The sequence below is a fragment of the Panthera uncia genome, unplaced genomic scaffold (genome assembly GCF_023721935.1).
Source record: "Panthera uncia isolate 11264 unplaced genomic scaffold, Puncia_PCG_1.0 HiC_scaffold_1542, whole genome shotgun sequence".
Lineage (NCBI taxonomy): Eukaryota > Metazoa > Chordata > Mammalia > Carnivora > Felidae > Panthera > Panthera uncia.
In genome coordinates, this window is record NW_026058187.1 from 17,207 (window position 1) to 31,579 (window position 14,373).

General features: G+C 39.4%; 1 protein-coding gene across 1 annotated transcript in view; it reads right to left on the reverse strand.

Annotated features, from left to right (window-relative positions):
• Positions 1–14,373, reverse strand: part of LOC125917157 (alpha-ketoglutarate-dependent dioxygenase FTO-like) — a 46,124-nt gene that overhangs the window by 16,696 nt on the left and 15,055 nt on the right. The window lies entirely within an intron of this gene.

The following is a 14,373-nucleotide window of genomic DNA, read 5'->3' on the forward strand; positions in this document are numbered from 1 at the left end:
AACAGAAATGTGAAATGTCAACTGAAGGGCTCCTGCTTCTGAACATTCTGGAAGAACAGTGAGAAGGTCTGCCTTCCTACCTGAAGCAACTATTAAAGGGACCAACACTAGGAAACAAAGGTTTCTGACACTGGAAAACAGAGAAAGATATAATCCCCGGGATAGAAAAATAAAATGGGTGAGCCCTAAAATTGCCCTAGCTTACTACCCGGAACAGTTTCAAAACCAGAATAGAGAGTGGGGAGTCAGACAGAACCCAGAGTTTTCAGCTTTCCTTCTTGCTGAGTTGCGAGGACAGAAACTGGAGCTTAGGAAGCCCAAGGCAACGAGGATATGTACAACAGAACACTGGAATAGAAGAACCTGCACGGACAGAAAACAAGCGGACATCGGCCGAAGGGTTCCTTCAAGTCTCTGGCTGAGCACTGACAAGGGCGTGTGTGAATGAAAACTTCCCAAGGACAGAAGAAGAAGCAGCAGCAAACAATAGGCTGAACAAATGTCAGAGCTCACACAGGGCTGGGGAGGTTTTGTGTTCTCAGCAGCTAGAATGGCTCCTGCTACGTGAGAGAATGGATAGAGTCCTTGGAGAAGCATCACCTTAGTAGCAGGGCTATATTAGTTCTGTGTCAAAGATCCGCTTGACAGCTTAAAAGCAAGCCTCCAAATGATTCAAGTTATTCCAAATAAGTTAATTAGTCACTAGAGCAAAGTCCAACGCTACTGAAAAGAATTTAACAAAATCAGACACCAAACAAACTTCACAATATCCGGCATCCATTCAAAAAGTAACAGAGAAGAGGGGTGCCTGGCTAGCTTAGTTGGCAGAGCATGCGATTCTCAATCTCAGGGCTGTAAGTCCGAGCCCCACGTTGGATGTAGAGATGACTTAAGAGTAAAACCCTATAAAAAAAAAAGTAGGAGAGGAGAAATGAAAGACATACATGACACATAGGTACATATAAGATATATAGGCATATATAGGTATATATTATATAGGTGTATATAAGAAATACACATATCTTTCTTTTCTTTCACATATATATCTTTCATATATATAAATAAATGAAATGAAGCTATAAAGATGAAAAATGTAGTCTTTGGAATTAAAAAAAAAAAACCACAGTGAATTAGATTAACAGCACTTCTGGCACTGCAAAAAAAAAAAAAAAAAAAAAAAAAATCAGCGACCTAGAATACACAGAAATAGAAACCATCCAAAACTGAAGCATCGAGAGAAAAAAGACTACAGGTAACTGAAAAGGCATCAATGACCTGGGATACTATTTATCAGTTTAACATAAATGTAATTGGATTCTCAGAAGGGGGAGAATGATAGAAAAAAATATGTATCTGAAGAAATGATGGCCAAAGAGAAAAATCAGAACAAAGAACAAGGGCAACAAACAGAAAACATTAACAAATAAGGTAACTATTAAATCAATTATATTAGGGTCGCCTGGGTGGCTCAGGTGATTGAGTGTCCAACTTCAGCTTAGGTCATCATCTCATGGTTCATGGGTTTCAGCCCTGCATTGGGCTTTGTGCTGACAGCTCAGAGCCTAGAGCCTGCTTCAGATTCTGTCTCCCTCTCCCTCTGCCCCTCCTCACTTGTGCTCTCTCTCAAAAATATATAAACATTAAAAAAATAAATAAATTATATCAATAATAATTCTCAATGTCAATGGAGTAAGTACACCAATTAAAAGACAGAGATTATCAGAGTGGATGCAAAAACAAAACCCAATTATACGTTGTCCACAGGAAATTCACTTAAGTATAAAGACACATACAGATTAAAAGTAAAGGGATGGAGAAAAAAATATTCTATGTTAACACTAATCAAAACAAAGCTGGAGTACCTATATGAATTTCAGACAGAGTAGACGTCAAAACAAGGAAATTATCAGGAATAAGAGGGCATTACATAAAGGAGTCAATCCTCCAGGAAGATACAACAATCCTTAATGTGTATTTGCCTTATAAGACAGAGTCAAATTATGTGAAGTAAATCTAATAGAATAGAAAGGAGAAATAGACAAATCCACTAATACAGTTGGAGACTTTAACACCCCCTATCAGAAACAGAAAGATCCATCAGGCATAGAATCAGTAAGGACACAGGTGAACTCAAGAATACCATCAATCAACTGGACATAACTGACATCTACAGACTACCTCATCCAACAAGAGCTGAATACACATTCTTCTCAAGCTCATATGGAACATTCACCAAGAGAGATCACATTCTGGACACAACACATACACACACACACACACCAAAATTTAAAAGAATAGAAATCATACAATATCTGCTATCAGACCATAAGAATTAAACTAGAAATCAGTACCATAAAGACAGCTGGAAAATCCAAAAATACTTAAGAGATTAAGCAGCATACTTCTAATTTACATGGCCAAAGAAGAAATCTCAAGAGAAATTTTAAAGTATTTTTAACTAAATGAAAATGAAAATACAACATCAAAATTTGTGGGATACAACAAAAGCACTTCAAAGAGGAAAATTTAATACACTGAATGCATATATTACAAAGGAAAGATCCAAACTCAGTAATAAAAGCTTCAACCTTGGGAATTTAGAAAATGGAGAGCAAATTAAATCTCAAATAAAAAGAAAAAAATAATTAGAATAGAAATCAAGGAAATCAAAAACAGAAAACTAACAGAGAAAGTCAATGAAACAAAGCTGGTTCTCTGAAAAGATCAATAAAATCAATAAGCCTCTGTCCAGACTAAGAACAAAAGAGGAAAAACACAAATTATTAATACCAGAAACAAGAAAGGGAACATCACTACAGATCATATGGACATTAAAAGGCTAATAAAGTAATACTATGTATAGCTCTATGCCCACAAATTTGATAACAGAGATGAAACAGACCAATTCCTTTGAAAGACTAAATCTTCCAAAACTCACATAAGAAAAAGACAATCTGAATAGGCCTATTTGTACTAAAGAATGAATCAAAATTACTAACCTTCCTACACAGAAAGCTCCAAGCCTAGATGGGTTCACTGGTGAATTCTACCAACCATTGAAGGAAGAAACTATGCCTATTCTTTACAGACTCTTCCAGAAGAAAAAAGTGGAAGGAAGACTTCCTAATTCATGCTATGAGACCAGCGAAACCCTAATACCAAAAGCAGACAGATATTACAAGAAAAGAAAACTACAAATTAATATTCTCAAGAACATGGATGCAAAAATCCTCAAAAAATACAGTATTAGAAAATAGAATCCAACAATGTATATTTTATATACTTTTATATATATCTTATACACTTATATGCCACAACCAACTGAAATGTATCCACATATGCAAGGCTGGCTCAATATGTGAAAATCAATTAATATTTTGTCTCCTGTTTGTCCATCTGTTTTCGTTTACAAGGGCTACTCCAAAGAACAAATCAAAGCACACCTGGTGCAGGGTACAAAATATTACTACGAGTAGGGTAATAAAATAACCAAAGTCACAACAACAGAGAGCACATAACAATCCCCGAAAAAACACCACCTGAAGGGCCAGACCCTGGACAGCATATGACCCTCCTTTAATATAGCAGTGCTCGCAGGTGCAGAGCACACAACCTTTTAAAATGCATAAGGGACAGAAAACCAGCCAAAATGACGAAACGGAAGAATTCTCCTCAAAAGAAACTCCAGGAAGCAGCAACAGCTAACGAATTGATCAAAACTGATTTAACCAATATAATGGAACAAGAATTTAGAATAATACTCATAAAATTAATCGCTGGGCTTGAAAAAAGCTATGAAACTTGAAATCGGCCACAAGAAAAAGTCTGGAAAACCTCCAAAAGCATGGAAGTTAAACAACACCCTACTAAAGAATGAATGGGTCAACCAGGCAATTAGAGAAGAAATTAAAAAATACATGGAAACAAATGAAAATGAAAATACAACAATCCAAACACTTTGGGATGCAGCAAAGGCAGTCCTCAGAGGATAATACATTGCAATCCAGGCCTATCTCAAGAAACAAGAAAACTCCCAAATACAAAATCTAACAGCACGCCTAAAGGAAATAGAAGCAGAACACCAAAGACATCCCAAACCCAGCAGAAGAAGAGAAGTAATAAAGATCAGAGCAGAAATAAACAATATAGAATCTAAAACAACAGTAGAGCAGATCAATGAAACCAAGAGTTGGTTTTTTGAAAAAATAAACAAAATTGATAAACCTCTAACCAGGCTTCTCAAAAAGAAAAGGAAGAGGACCCAAATAGATAAAATCATGAATAAAAAATGGAATTATTACAACCAGTCCCTCAGAAATACAGGCAATTATCAGGGAACACTATGAAAAATTTTATGCCATCAAACTGGACAACCTGGAAGAAATGGACAAATTCCAAAGCACCCACACACTTCCAAAACTCAAACAGGAAGAAATAGAAAATTTGAACAGACCCATAACCAGTGAAGAAATTGAATCAGTTATCAAAAATCTCCCAACAAATAAGAGTCCAGGACCAGATGGCTTCCCTGGGGAATTCTACCAGACATTTAAAGCAGAGATAATACCTATCCTTCTCAAGCTGTTCCAAAAAACAGAAAGGGAAGGAAAACTTCCAGACTCGTTCTATGAAGCCAGCATTACTTTGATTCCCAAACCAGACAGAGACCCAGCAAAAAAAGAGAACTATGGGCCAATATCCCTGATGAATATGGATGCAAAAATTCTCAACAAGATATGAGCAAATCGAATTCAACAGCATATAAAAAGAATTATTCACCCTGATCAAGTGGGATTCATTCCTGGGCTACAGGGCTGGTTCAATATTCGCAAATCAATGTGATACATCACATTAATAAAAGAAAAGATAAGAACCATATGATCCTGTCAATTGATGCAGAAAAAGCATTTGACAAAATTCAGCATCCTTTCTTAATAAAAACCTTCGAGAAAGTCGGGATAGAAGGAACATACTTAAACATCATAAAAGCCATTTATGAAAAGCCCACAGCTAATACCATCCTCAATGGGGAAAAACTGAGAGCTTTCCCCAAGATCAGGAACACAACAGGGATGTCCACTCTTACCGCTGTTGTTTAACATAGTGTTGGAAGTGCTAGCTTCAGCAATCAGACAACAAAAGGAAATCAAAGGCATCCAAATTGGCAAAGATGAAGTCAAGCTTTCACTTTTTGCAGATGACATGATACTATACATGGAAAACCCGATAGACTCCACCAAAAGTCTGCTAGAACTGATATATGAATTCAGCAAACTTGCAGGATACAAAATTAATGTACAGAAATCAGTTGCATTCTTATACACTAATAATGAAACAACAGAAAGACAAATAAAGAAACTGATCCCATTCACAACTGCACCACGAATCATAAAATAGCTAGGAATAAACCTAACCAAAAATGTAAAAGATCTGTATGCTGAAAACTATAGAAAGCTTATGAAGGAAATTGAAGAAGATACAAAGAAATGGAAAAACATTCCATGCTCATGGATTGGAAGAATAAATATTGTTAAAATGTCAATACTACCCAAAGCTATCTACACATTCAATGCAATCGCAATCAAAATTGCACCAGCATTCTTCTCGAAGCTAGAACAAGCAATCCTAAATTTTGTATGGAACCACAAAAGACCCCGAATAGGCAAAGTAATATTGAAGAAGAAAACCAAAGCGGGAGGCATCACAATCCCAGACTTTCACCTCTACTACAAAGCTGTAATCATCAAGACAGCATGGTATTGGCACAAAAACAGACACATAAACCAATGGAATAGAATAGGGACTCCAGAATTGGACCCACAAAAGTATGGCCAACTAATCTTTGACAAAGTAGGAAAGAGTATCCAATGGAAAAAAGACAGTCTCTTTAACAAATGGTGCTGGGAGAACTGGACAGCAACATGCAGAAGAATGAAACTAGACCACTTTCTTACACCATTCGCCAAAAATAAACTCAAAATGGATAAAGGACCTGAATGTGAGACAGGAAACCATCAAAACTGTAGAGGAGAAAGCAGGAATAAAACCTCCCTGACCTCAGCTGCAGCAATTTCTTACTTGACACATCTCCAAAGGGAAGGGAATTAAAGGCAAAAATGAACTACTGGGACCTCATGAAGATAAATAGCTTCTGCACTGCAAAGGAAACAATCAACAAAACTGAAAGGCAACCAACAGAATGGGAAAAGATATTTATAAATGACATATCAGACAAAGTGCTAGTATCCAAAATCTATAAAGAACTCACCAAACTCCACACCCGAAAAACAAATAACCCAGTGAAGAAATGGGCAGAAAACATGAATAGACACTTCTCTAAAGAAGACATCCGGATGGCCAACAGGCACATGAAAAGATGCTCAACGTCGCTCCTCATCAGGGAAATACAAATCAAAACCACACTCAGATATCACCTCACGCCAGTCAGAGTGGCCAAAATGAACAAATCAGGAGACTATAGATGCTGGAGAGGAGGTGGAGAAATGGGGACCCTCTTGCACTGTGGGTGGGAATGCAAACTGGTGCAGCCACTCTGGAAAACAGTGTGGAGGGTCCTCAAAAAATTAAAAATAGATCTACCCTATGACCCAGCAATAGCACTGCTAGGAATTTACCCAAGGGATACAGGAGTGCTGATGCATAGGGGCATTTGTACCCCAGTGTTTAACAGCACTTTCAACAATAGCTAAATTATGGAAAGAGCCTAAATGTCCATCAACTGATGAACAGATAAAGAAATTGTGGTTTATATACATAATGGAATACTAGTTGGCAATGAGAAAGAATGAAATCTGGCCTTTTGTAGCAATGTGGATGGAACAGGAGAGTGTTATGCTAAGTGAAATAAGTCAGACAGAGAAAGATAGATACCATATGTTTTCATTCTTATGTGGATCCTGAGAAACTTAACAGAAGACCATGGGGGAGGGGAAGGAAAAAAAAAAGTTAGAGAGGGAGACAGCGAAACCATAAGAGACTCTTAAAGACTGAGAATAAACTGAGCGTTGATGGGGGGGTGGCAGGGAGGGGAAAGTGGGTGATGGGCATTTAGGAGGGCAGCTGTTGGGATGAGCACTGGGTATTGTATGGAAACCAATTTGCCAATAAATTTCATATTAAAAAAACAGAAAATCAATTAATATAATCCATCACAGCAACAGGCTAGGGAAGAAAAATCTCATGATCATACCAATAGGTGCAGAAAAAAACATTTGACAAAATCCAACACAAATTCATAACAAAACCTAGGATTCATAACAAAAACTAGGATTAAAGAGTAACTTCTTCAATGTGATAAGGAACATGTACAAAAAAAGTATGATGTAGCTATCATCATACTTAAATTTGATTCCTCAATAAGATTGGGAACAGGGCAAGAATGTGTCTTTTCACCACTCCTTTTTTTTTTTTTTTTTAAATATTTATTTATTTATTTTGAGAGAGAATGTACACATGCAAGTGGGTCAGGGAAAGAGAGAAAGAGAGAGAGAGATTCCCAAACAGGCTCTATGCCATCAGCACAGTGCCCAATGTGGGGCTCAAACTCATGAACTGTGAGAATCACTTGAGCTAAAATCAAGAGTCAGATGCTTACCCAACTGAGCCACCCAGGTGCTCCCACCACTCCTTTTCAATAGCACAATGGAAGTGCCAGTTAATGCAATGAGACGAGAAGAGGAGAGGAGGGGAGGGGAGGGGAGGGGAGGGGAGGGAAGGGAAGGGAAGGGAAGGGAAGGGAAGGGAAGAGAAGAGAAGAGAAGAGAAGAGAAGAGAAGAGAAGAGAAGAAATAAAACTGTCTTTCTTCAAATTTTTTTTTTAACATTTATTTATTTTTGAGACAGAGAGAGACAGAGCATGAACGGGGGAGGGTCAGAGAGAAGGAGACACAGAATCGGAAACAGGCTCCAGGCTCTGAGCTGTCAGCACAGAGTCCGACGCGGGGCTTGAACTCACAGACCACAAGATCATGACCTGAGCCGAAGTTGGCCACTCAACCGACTGAGCCACCCAGGCACCCCTAAAACTGTCCTTCTTCATAGATGATATGACTGTCTGTAGAAAATTCCAAATGAACTGACCCAAAAAACCCTCCTGGAATTAATAAGCAATTTTAGCATAGTTGCAGGATATAAGGGTAACATGTAAAAGTCAATCACTTTCCTAACAAATAAGTGGAATTTGAAAGTAAAAACTCATTACCAATTACATTAGTATTCCCCCAAATAAAATACTTAGATATAAAATCTAACAATATATATATAAGAATTTACATAAAGAAGACCAAAAATTCCTGATGAACAAAATCAAAGAACTGATGAATGGAGAGATATTTCATGTTCATAGACCGGAAGACCAATATCGTCAAAATGTCTATTCTTCCCAACTTGACCTATAGATTCACTGCAATCCCAATCAAAATCCCAGCAAGTTATTTTGTGGATACTGACAAACCAATTCTACAGTTTATACAGAGAGACAAAAGACCCAAAATAGCACACCATATTGAAGAAGAACAAAGCTGGAAGACTGATTTACCCAACTTCAAGAATTACTGTAGGGCTGCAGCAAGTAAGACAAAGTTTTATTGGCCAAAAGAATAGGCAAAAAAAAAAAAAGATCAATGGAACAGAAAAAAAGAGTATACAGAAAGAGAGCCATTTAAATATGGTCAACAGATCTTTGACAAAGGAGCAAAGGCAATACAATGGAGCAAAGATAGTTTCTTCAACAAATGGTGCTGGAACAAGTGGATATCCACATGCAAAAAAAAAAAAAAAAAGAATGCATCTAGACACAAACTTTCCACTGTTCACAAAAATTAACTCAAATGGATCCTAGATCTAAACATAAAATGTGTAAGTGCAAAATTCCTAGAAAATAACACAAGAGGAAATCTAGATGACTTTGGGCATGGCGATGAGTCTTTGGATACAACAACAAAGGCACAACCCAGGAAAGAAATAATTGATAAACTACACTTCATAAAAATTAAAAACTGTTCTGTGAAAGACACAGTCAAGAGAATAAGAAGACAAGCTGAAGACTGGGGCAAAATATTTGCAAAAGGCAGGCTCAATAAAGCACTGTAATTCAAAATACAAAGAACTCTTAAAACTCAACAACAAGAAAACAAACAACTTCATTTAACAAATGGGCAGGAGTTCTGAACAGATACACCACCAAAGAAGATATAATGAGAATAAGCATATGAAAGGATGCTCATCATCATTTGTCATGGGATTGCAAATTAAAACAAGATACCACTACCCACCTGTGAGAATGGCCAAAATCCACTGATAACTGATTAACACCAAATGCTGACAAAAATAATGGAACAACAGAACACGCATTCATTGCTGGTGGGAACGCAAAAGGATACACGTGGTTTGGAAGGCCGCGTGGCGATTTCTTACAAAACTAAACCTGTTCTCATCATAAGAACCAGCAATTGCCCTACTTAATATTCACCCAAATGAGTTGAAAACTTATGTCCACACAAAAACCTGTGAACAGATGCTGACAGCGGCTTTATCAACAATGGCCAAAACTTGGAAGCAACCCACATGTCTGTGAGTAGGTGAACAGATAAACTGTGGCCCATTGAGGCAACGGTGTAATATTCAGCACTGCGAAGGTGTGAGCTATCAAGTCACGAAAAGAAATGAGGAAACTTAAATACCTACTACGAAGCGAAAGAAGCCAGTCTGAAAAGGCTGCATACTGTAAGATTCTAACCATAAAGCATTGTGGAAAAGACAAGACTATAGAGAAAATACAAAGCTGTCAGGGGTTGAGGGTAGGGGAGAGGATGAATAGGGTTACAGGGGATTTTTAGAGTAGAAACTATCGTGCATGATACTATAATGGGAGATATAGGCCATAATACATTTTTTAAATCCATAAAATATATCCATAAAATATACAACACCAAGAATGAACTCGAATATAAAGTATGGACTTGGGTGATAATGACACGTCAATGTAGGCTAATCAACTGTAATAAACGTCCAATCCGATGCATGATGTAGACAGTGGGAAAGGTTGCGTATGCATGGGGACAGAAGTGTAGGGCAACTCTACTTTGTGCTCACTTTTGCTGTGAGCCTAAAATGCTATGAAAAGTAAACCCTCTTTTTTAAAACAATGTGAACTGAAAATTCTTCATTCTGTAAGACTCCATAGTTTGCCATCTTGAGACCAACGTACAGTTATAAAATTATATAGTTATTCTCCTAGAGTGTTCTCATAGCAAAGGAAAATACTCATCTGCATCACTTAATTTAATATTTGAATGAGCAACTACCATGCACCAAGCACTATCCTACGCACAGTGAACAAAACAAAGTCCCTGCTCTCATGAAGGTTACATTTGGTTGGGGAAGACACATAATGGGTAAGTAAACAAGAAATTCAGATACGAGGTGCTATGAAGAAAATACAGTATAATTTAAGAAGCCTAAGGGTCAGTGAGGGTACACGGGAATAATGTACTACTCTATACAGAACTACCGCTGGGGACAGTTAAGGTGACTCAAGAGCTGAATAATGAGGAGCCTGGCAATGCCAACATGTGGGACGAGAGCATTCCAAGCAGAAGAACGAGCTGAGGCCAAGGCACCAAAGTGGGAATGAGCTCGCTGTACTCGAGACAGTACCATGGTGCTCAGCATGGAAGCAGAAGTTCAACAATTAAAGGGGGTCTCTGATGGTCATGGTCAGAATTTGAGGTTTAATTCCAGATACAATGGGAAACCATTAGAAACTTTTATGCAGGGAAAAAATGTGATCCAAGTCTGAGGAGACCACCCTGGCAGCTTGTTGGGAAAGAGAGAGGACCGAAAGGGGCAGGCTTTGAAGCAGGAAGACGAGCAGGGAAACTGTCACCATAATCCACGTGGGAGCTGACAGTGACTTGGACCACGGTGACAGAGGGGGACGTGTGAGTAGTGACCGGATTCAGAATGTTTTAGAGAAAAACCAGAAGACCTGCCAGTGGATTGGGTAAGGAAAGCAGGGGAGAGAGCAAAATTAAGAGCAATTTTAGGGGTTTTCACAGAAAAAAATGAGGATGAATAGGTCACAAAACATTCAGATGTTGTGTAAACAATATTACAAAATGCAATGAAAGGTAAGGATGGAGATGTCAGTGATACACACGGGTTTTTTTTTTTTTAATTTTTTAAAAATATTTACTTATTTTTGAGAGAGACAGAGGCAGCATGCGAGTGGGTTAGGGGCAGAGAGAGAGAGAGAGAGAGAGAGAGAGAGAGAGACAAAGAATCCAAAGCAGGCTCCAGGCTCCGAGCTGTCGGCACAGAGCCCGACGCGGGGCTCGAACTCGCGGGCCGTGAGATCATGACCTGAGCCAAAGTCAGACGCTCAACCGACTGAGCCACCCAGGTGCCCCCAACACGGGTTTTAAATGCAAAGAAAAGGACAACAAGGCAGGAACAGAGGATCAAAGCTGACCCCACCCTGGCAGATGGGCTGAAAGTGTGGCTTAAGGTCTGACGAAGAAGGCTGAATGACCAGCCTCCTTTCCAGTTTGCCCCCTCTAAGGCCTCTGGTTAAGGACGCACCTGAGAATTTCTGGTTAACCTGGACTACTTTGCCTAAAGGGAGTTTCAGAATCAAAAGAACAAAACAAAACAAACAGCAGAGGTTAGAGGAGGTTCCCTAGGCCAGATTCCCATAAAAGGGTGAAATGCATAAATGCCCCTCTCATCTACCCAAACAAAAGCCTCATTGCTCCTATGCTGTTAACACTAGCATTCACGAACATCATAAAGAAAGAGAAAACATCTTAATGAGCATTTGTTAAGTGTTTTTGTTCCGCTGAAGGGCAACTAGTCTGATGCAGGCCAAGTGACAAACGCAATGTTAGAAGTAATACTCTGAGGCCTGTACCTTTTTTCAAATCCTTGGCAACTTCCTAATCAAACAACCCTTCTGAAATGCTCCCAACTGTCCCTAATCCTTTGTGGCTTCTAGAAAGAACCCTGTGATTTTCACCAAAGAGCTTCTAATTTATCTAAACCTCGAAGTCTGTAAACGTGGCCCCACCTTCATGGACTATACACCTTAAAGGATATACTAAAGACCATTCTTAGCTTTAAAGAAGACGACTCCTCATAATTTTTAAAAAGAAAACATGACAGAATGTCTATTTGCCAGCGCTGTTTCAGAATACAGCTAAAAAAACTGATGCTATATTCAAGTGGAATCAGAGTTTGTAGAATTTAGTCAACAAAACAAACAGAAAAGAAGCTCTCGCTCTTCTCTGGCTAAATGCTGCGTGGTCTGTCAGTGGGTCAGGAGAGCTCTGGACATTCACTGTAGCATGAAATCTCATCTCATACATAAAAGACCACAGATGCAAAGGCATAATTTCCACGAGGGTGACCGATTCGTGCCCAGGACTTTGCCAGAAATCCCACCTGCTGAGATCCCCTCCCGCACAGACAAACTGGGACGGTTGGTCATCTTAAATCTAACCCAGCCCTGACTTCCTCGGTTTTGTTGACCAGTGTGCTATCGGGGCTATTTCATCCTAAATTTCTTAAAGTAACAATCAGGAGCTTCACTAAAGGCACACTCCTGAGCTAAACAGGCCCAATACTGAAATCCAATCTTCCCAGCTTCACGCAGTCACTGAAGCTTTTCATTCTTACTCACCTGTCCATTCTCATCGCTCAATCTTAATATTTATGACCTTATTTTTCCTAGACATGGGGACATCCATGACTGAGAACATATTCAGAATTTAATAGCCAGCAAAACGGGGGAGGGGAAGCTTCCTGGCAAGATGTCGGTACAGACCCGGGCCTCTCGATCTGTTCCATTCCTAGATTCCCCAAGGAGACGATCAGGGCACTATTCAATGAGGTAAAAACTTTGGTCAGCACTAAATATAAGAGGAAGGTGCTCAGTATGCCAGAAATTGTGAGGGTCTGTGCTGGATACGTTTAGGCGGGATGAGACTAAATAAAGAAGAGGCAGAGAGGGCGACCCGTGAGTGTCTACTTGGAAAGACCAGCGTCTTGGTCAATATGGCAAGTGGATCCCAAGGGCAACACTCACCCTCAAACTCAAAACAACAGGAAGGTATGATGGGCTACAGGGCACCGAGAGGGCAGGCCGCTTGCCTCCTGTGGGGCAGCCTTAAATGCACACAACCCGTGCTTCTCACAGCCCCCAGAACATGTTGCTGGGACAAGCTGCCACTTTGAGGAGAAGGCCAGGCATCGGTGGGGTAAGAAATTGTACAGTCGGGGCGCCTGGGTGGCTCAGTCGGTTGAGCGGCCGACTTCGGCTCAGGTCGTGATCTCGCGGTCTGTGAGTTCGAGCCCCGCGTCGGGCTCTGTGCTGACAGCTCGGAGCCTGGAGCCTGTTTCCGATTCTGTGTCTCCCTCTCTCTGACCCTCCCCCGTTCATGCTCTGTCTCTCTCTGTCTCAAAAATAAATAAACATTAAAAAAAAAAATTTAAAAAAAAAAGAAATTGTACAGAGTGGGTTTGCCGAGCACAGGTCAAAAGGGGTCATGGTTCGCCCAGACTGCACAAAAATGAGGTGCTTAGGACGCTCTAGTTAATGAAATCTCTTATCTGGCCACGTAGGGTACATTTTCTCGCTCTTTTCAAATGAAGGACTTGGCCGGGAATGTGCACCCAGTTTTCCAGAAACAACTGCAACGCCAGTTTGCCTAGGAGATAGGACCTGTTCTGCTTCGGTGAGGAGAAACAGACCTGGAAAAATCGCTCATGTGAAAACACTGCAGTTCAAAGGGAAGGAACCACTTTGAAACTGTCTCTGCTGCAAAGGTCTGACTCAAACCGACAGGACAATTTTTTTTTTCATAAAATTCTCAATATTTTAAGAAGACACCAGTTTCTTTATGTGTATATGTGTGTGTGTGTGTGTGTGTGTGTGTATGTGTATACACATATATGTCTATATATATATATACACATATATATATATATACACACACAGACATATATGCAATGGAACACTCTCTAACCATAAAAAAATATGAAATGTTGGCATTTACAACAACACGGATGGACCTCGAGAGCATTATGCTAAGTGAAAGATGTCAGATAGTGAGAGACAAATAGCATATGATCTCATTTATATGTGGAATCTAAAACAAAAACAAAAACCAACAAACAACAAGCTCAACAATACAGAGAACAGACTGGTGGTTGCCTTAGATGGGGCATGGGGAGTGGCAGAAATGAGTAAAGGGGGTCAAGAGACAGAATTTTCTGGTTACAAAATGAAGAAGTCATGGGGATGTAATGTAATGGAAAATTGCTAAGAAAGTAGATCTGTATATTTATCACAAAAAA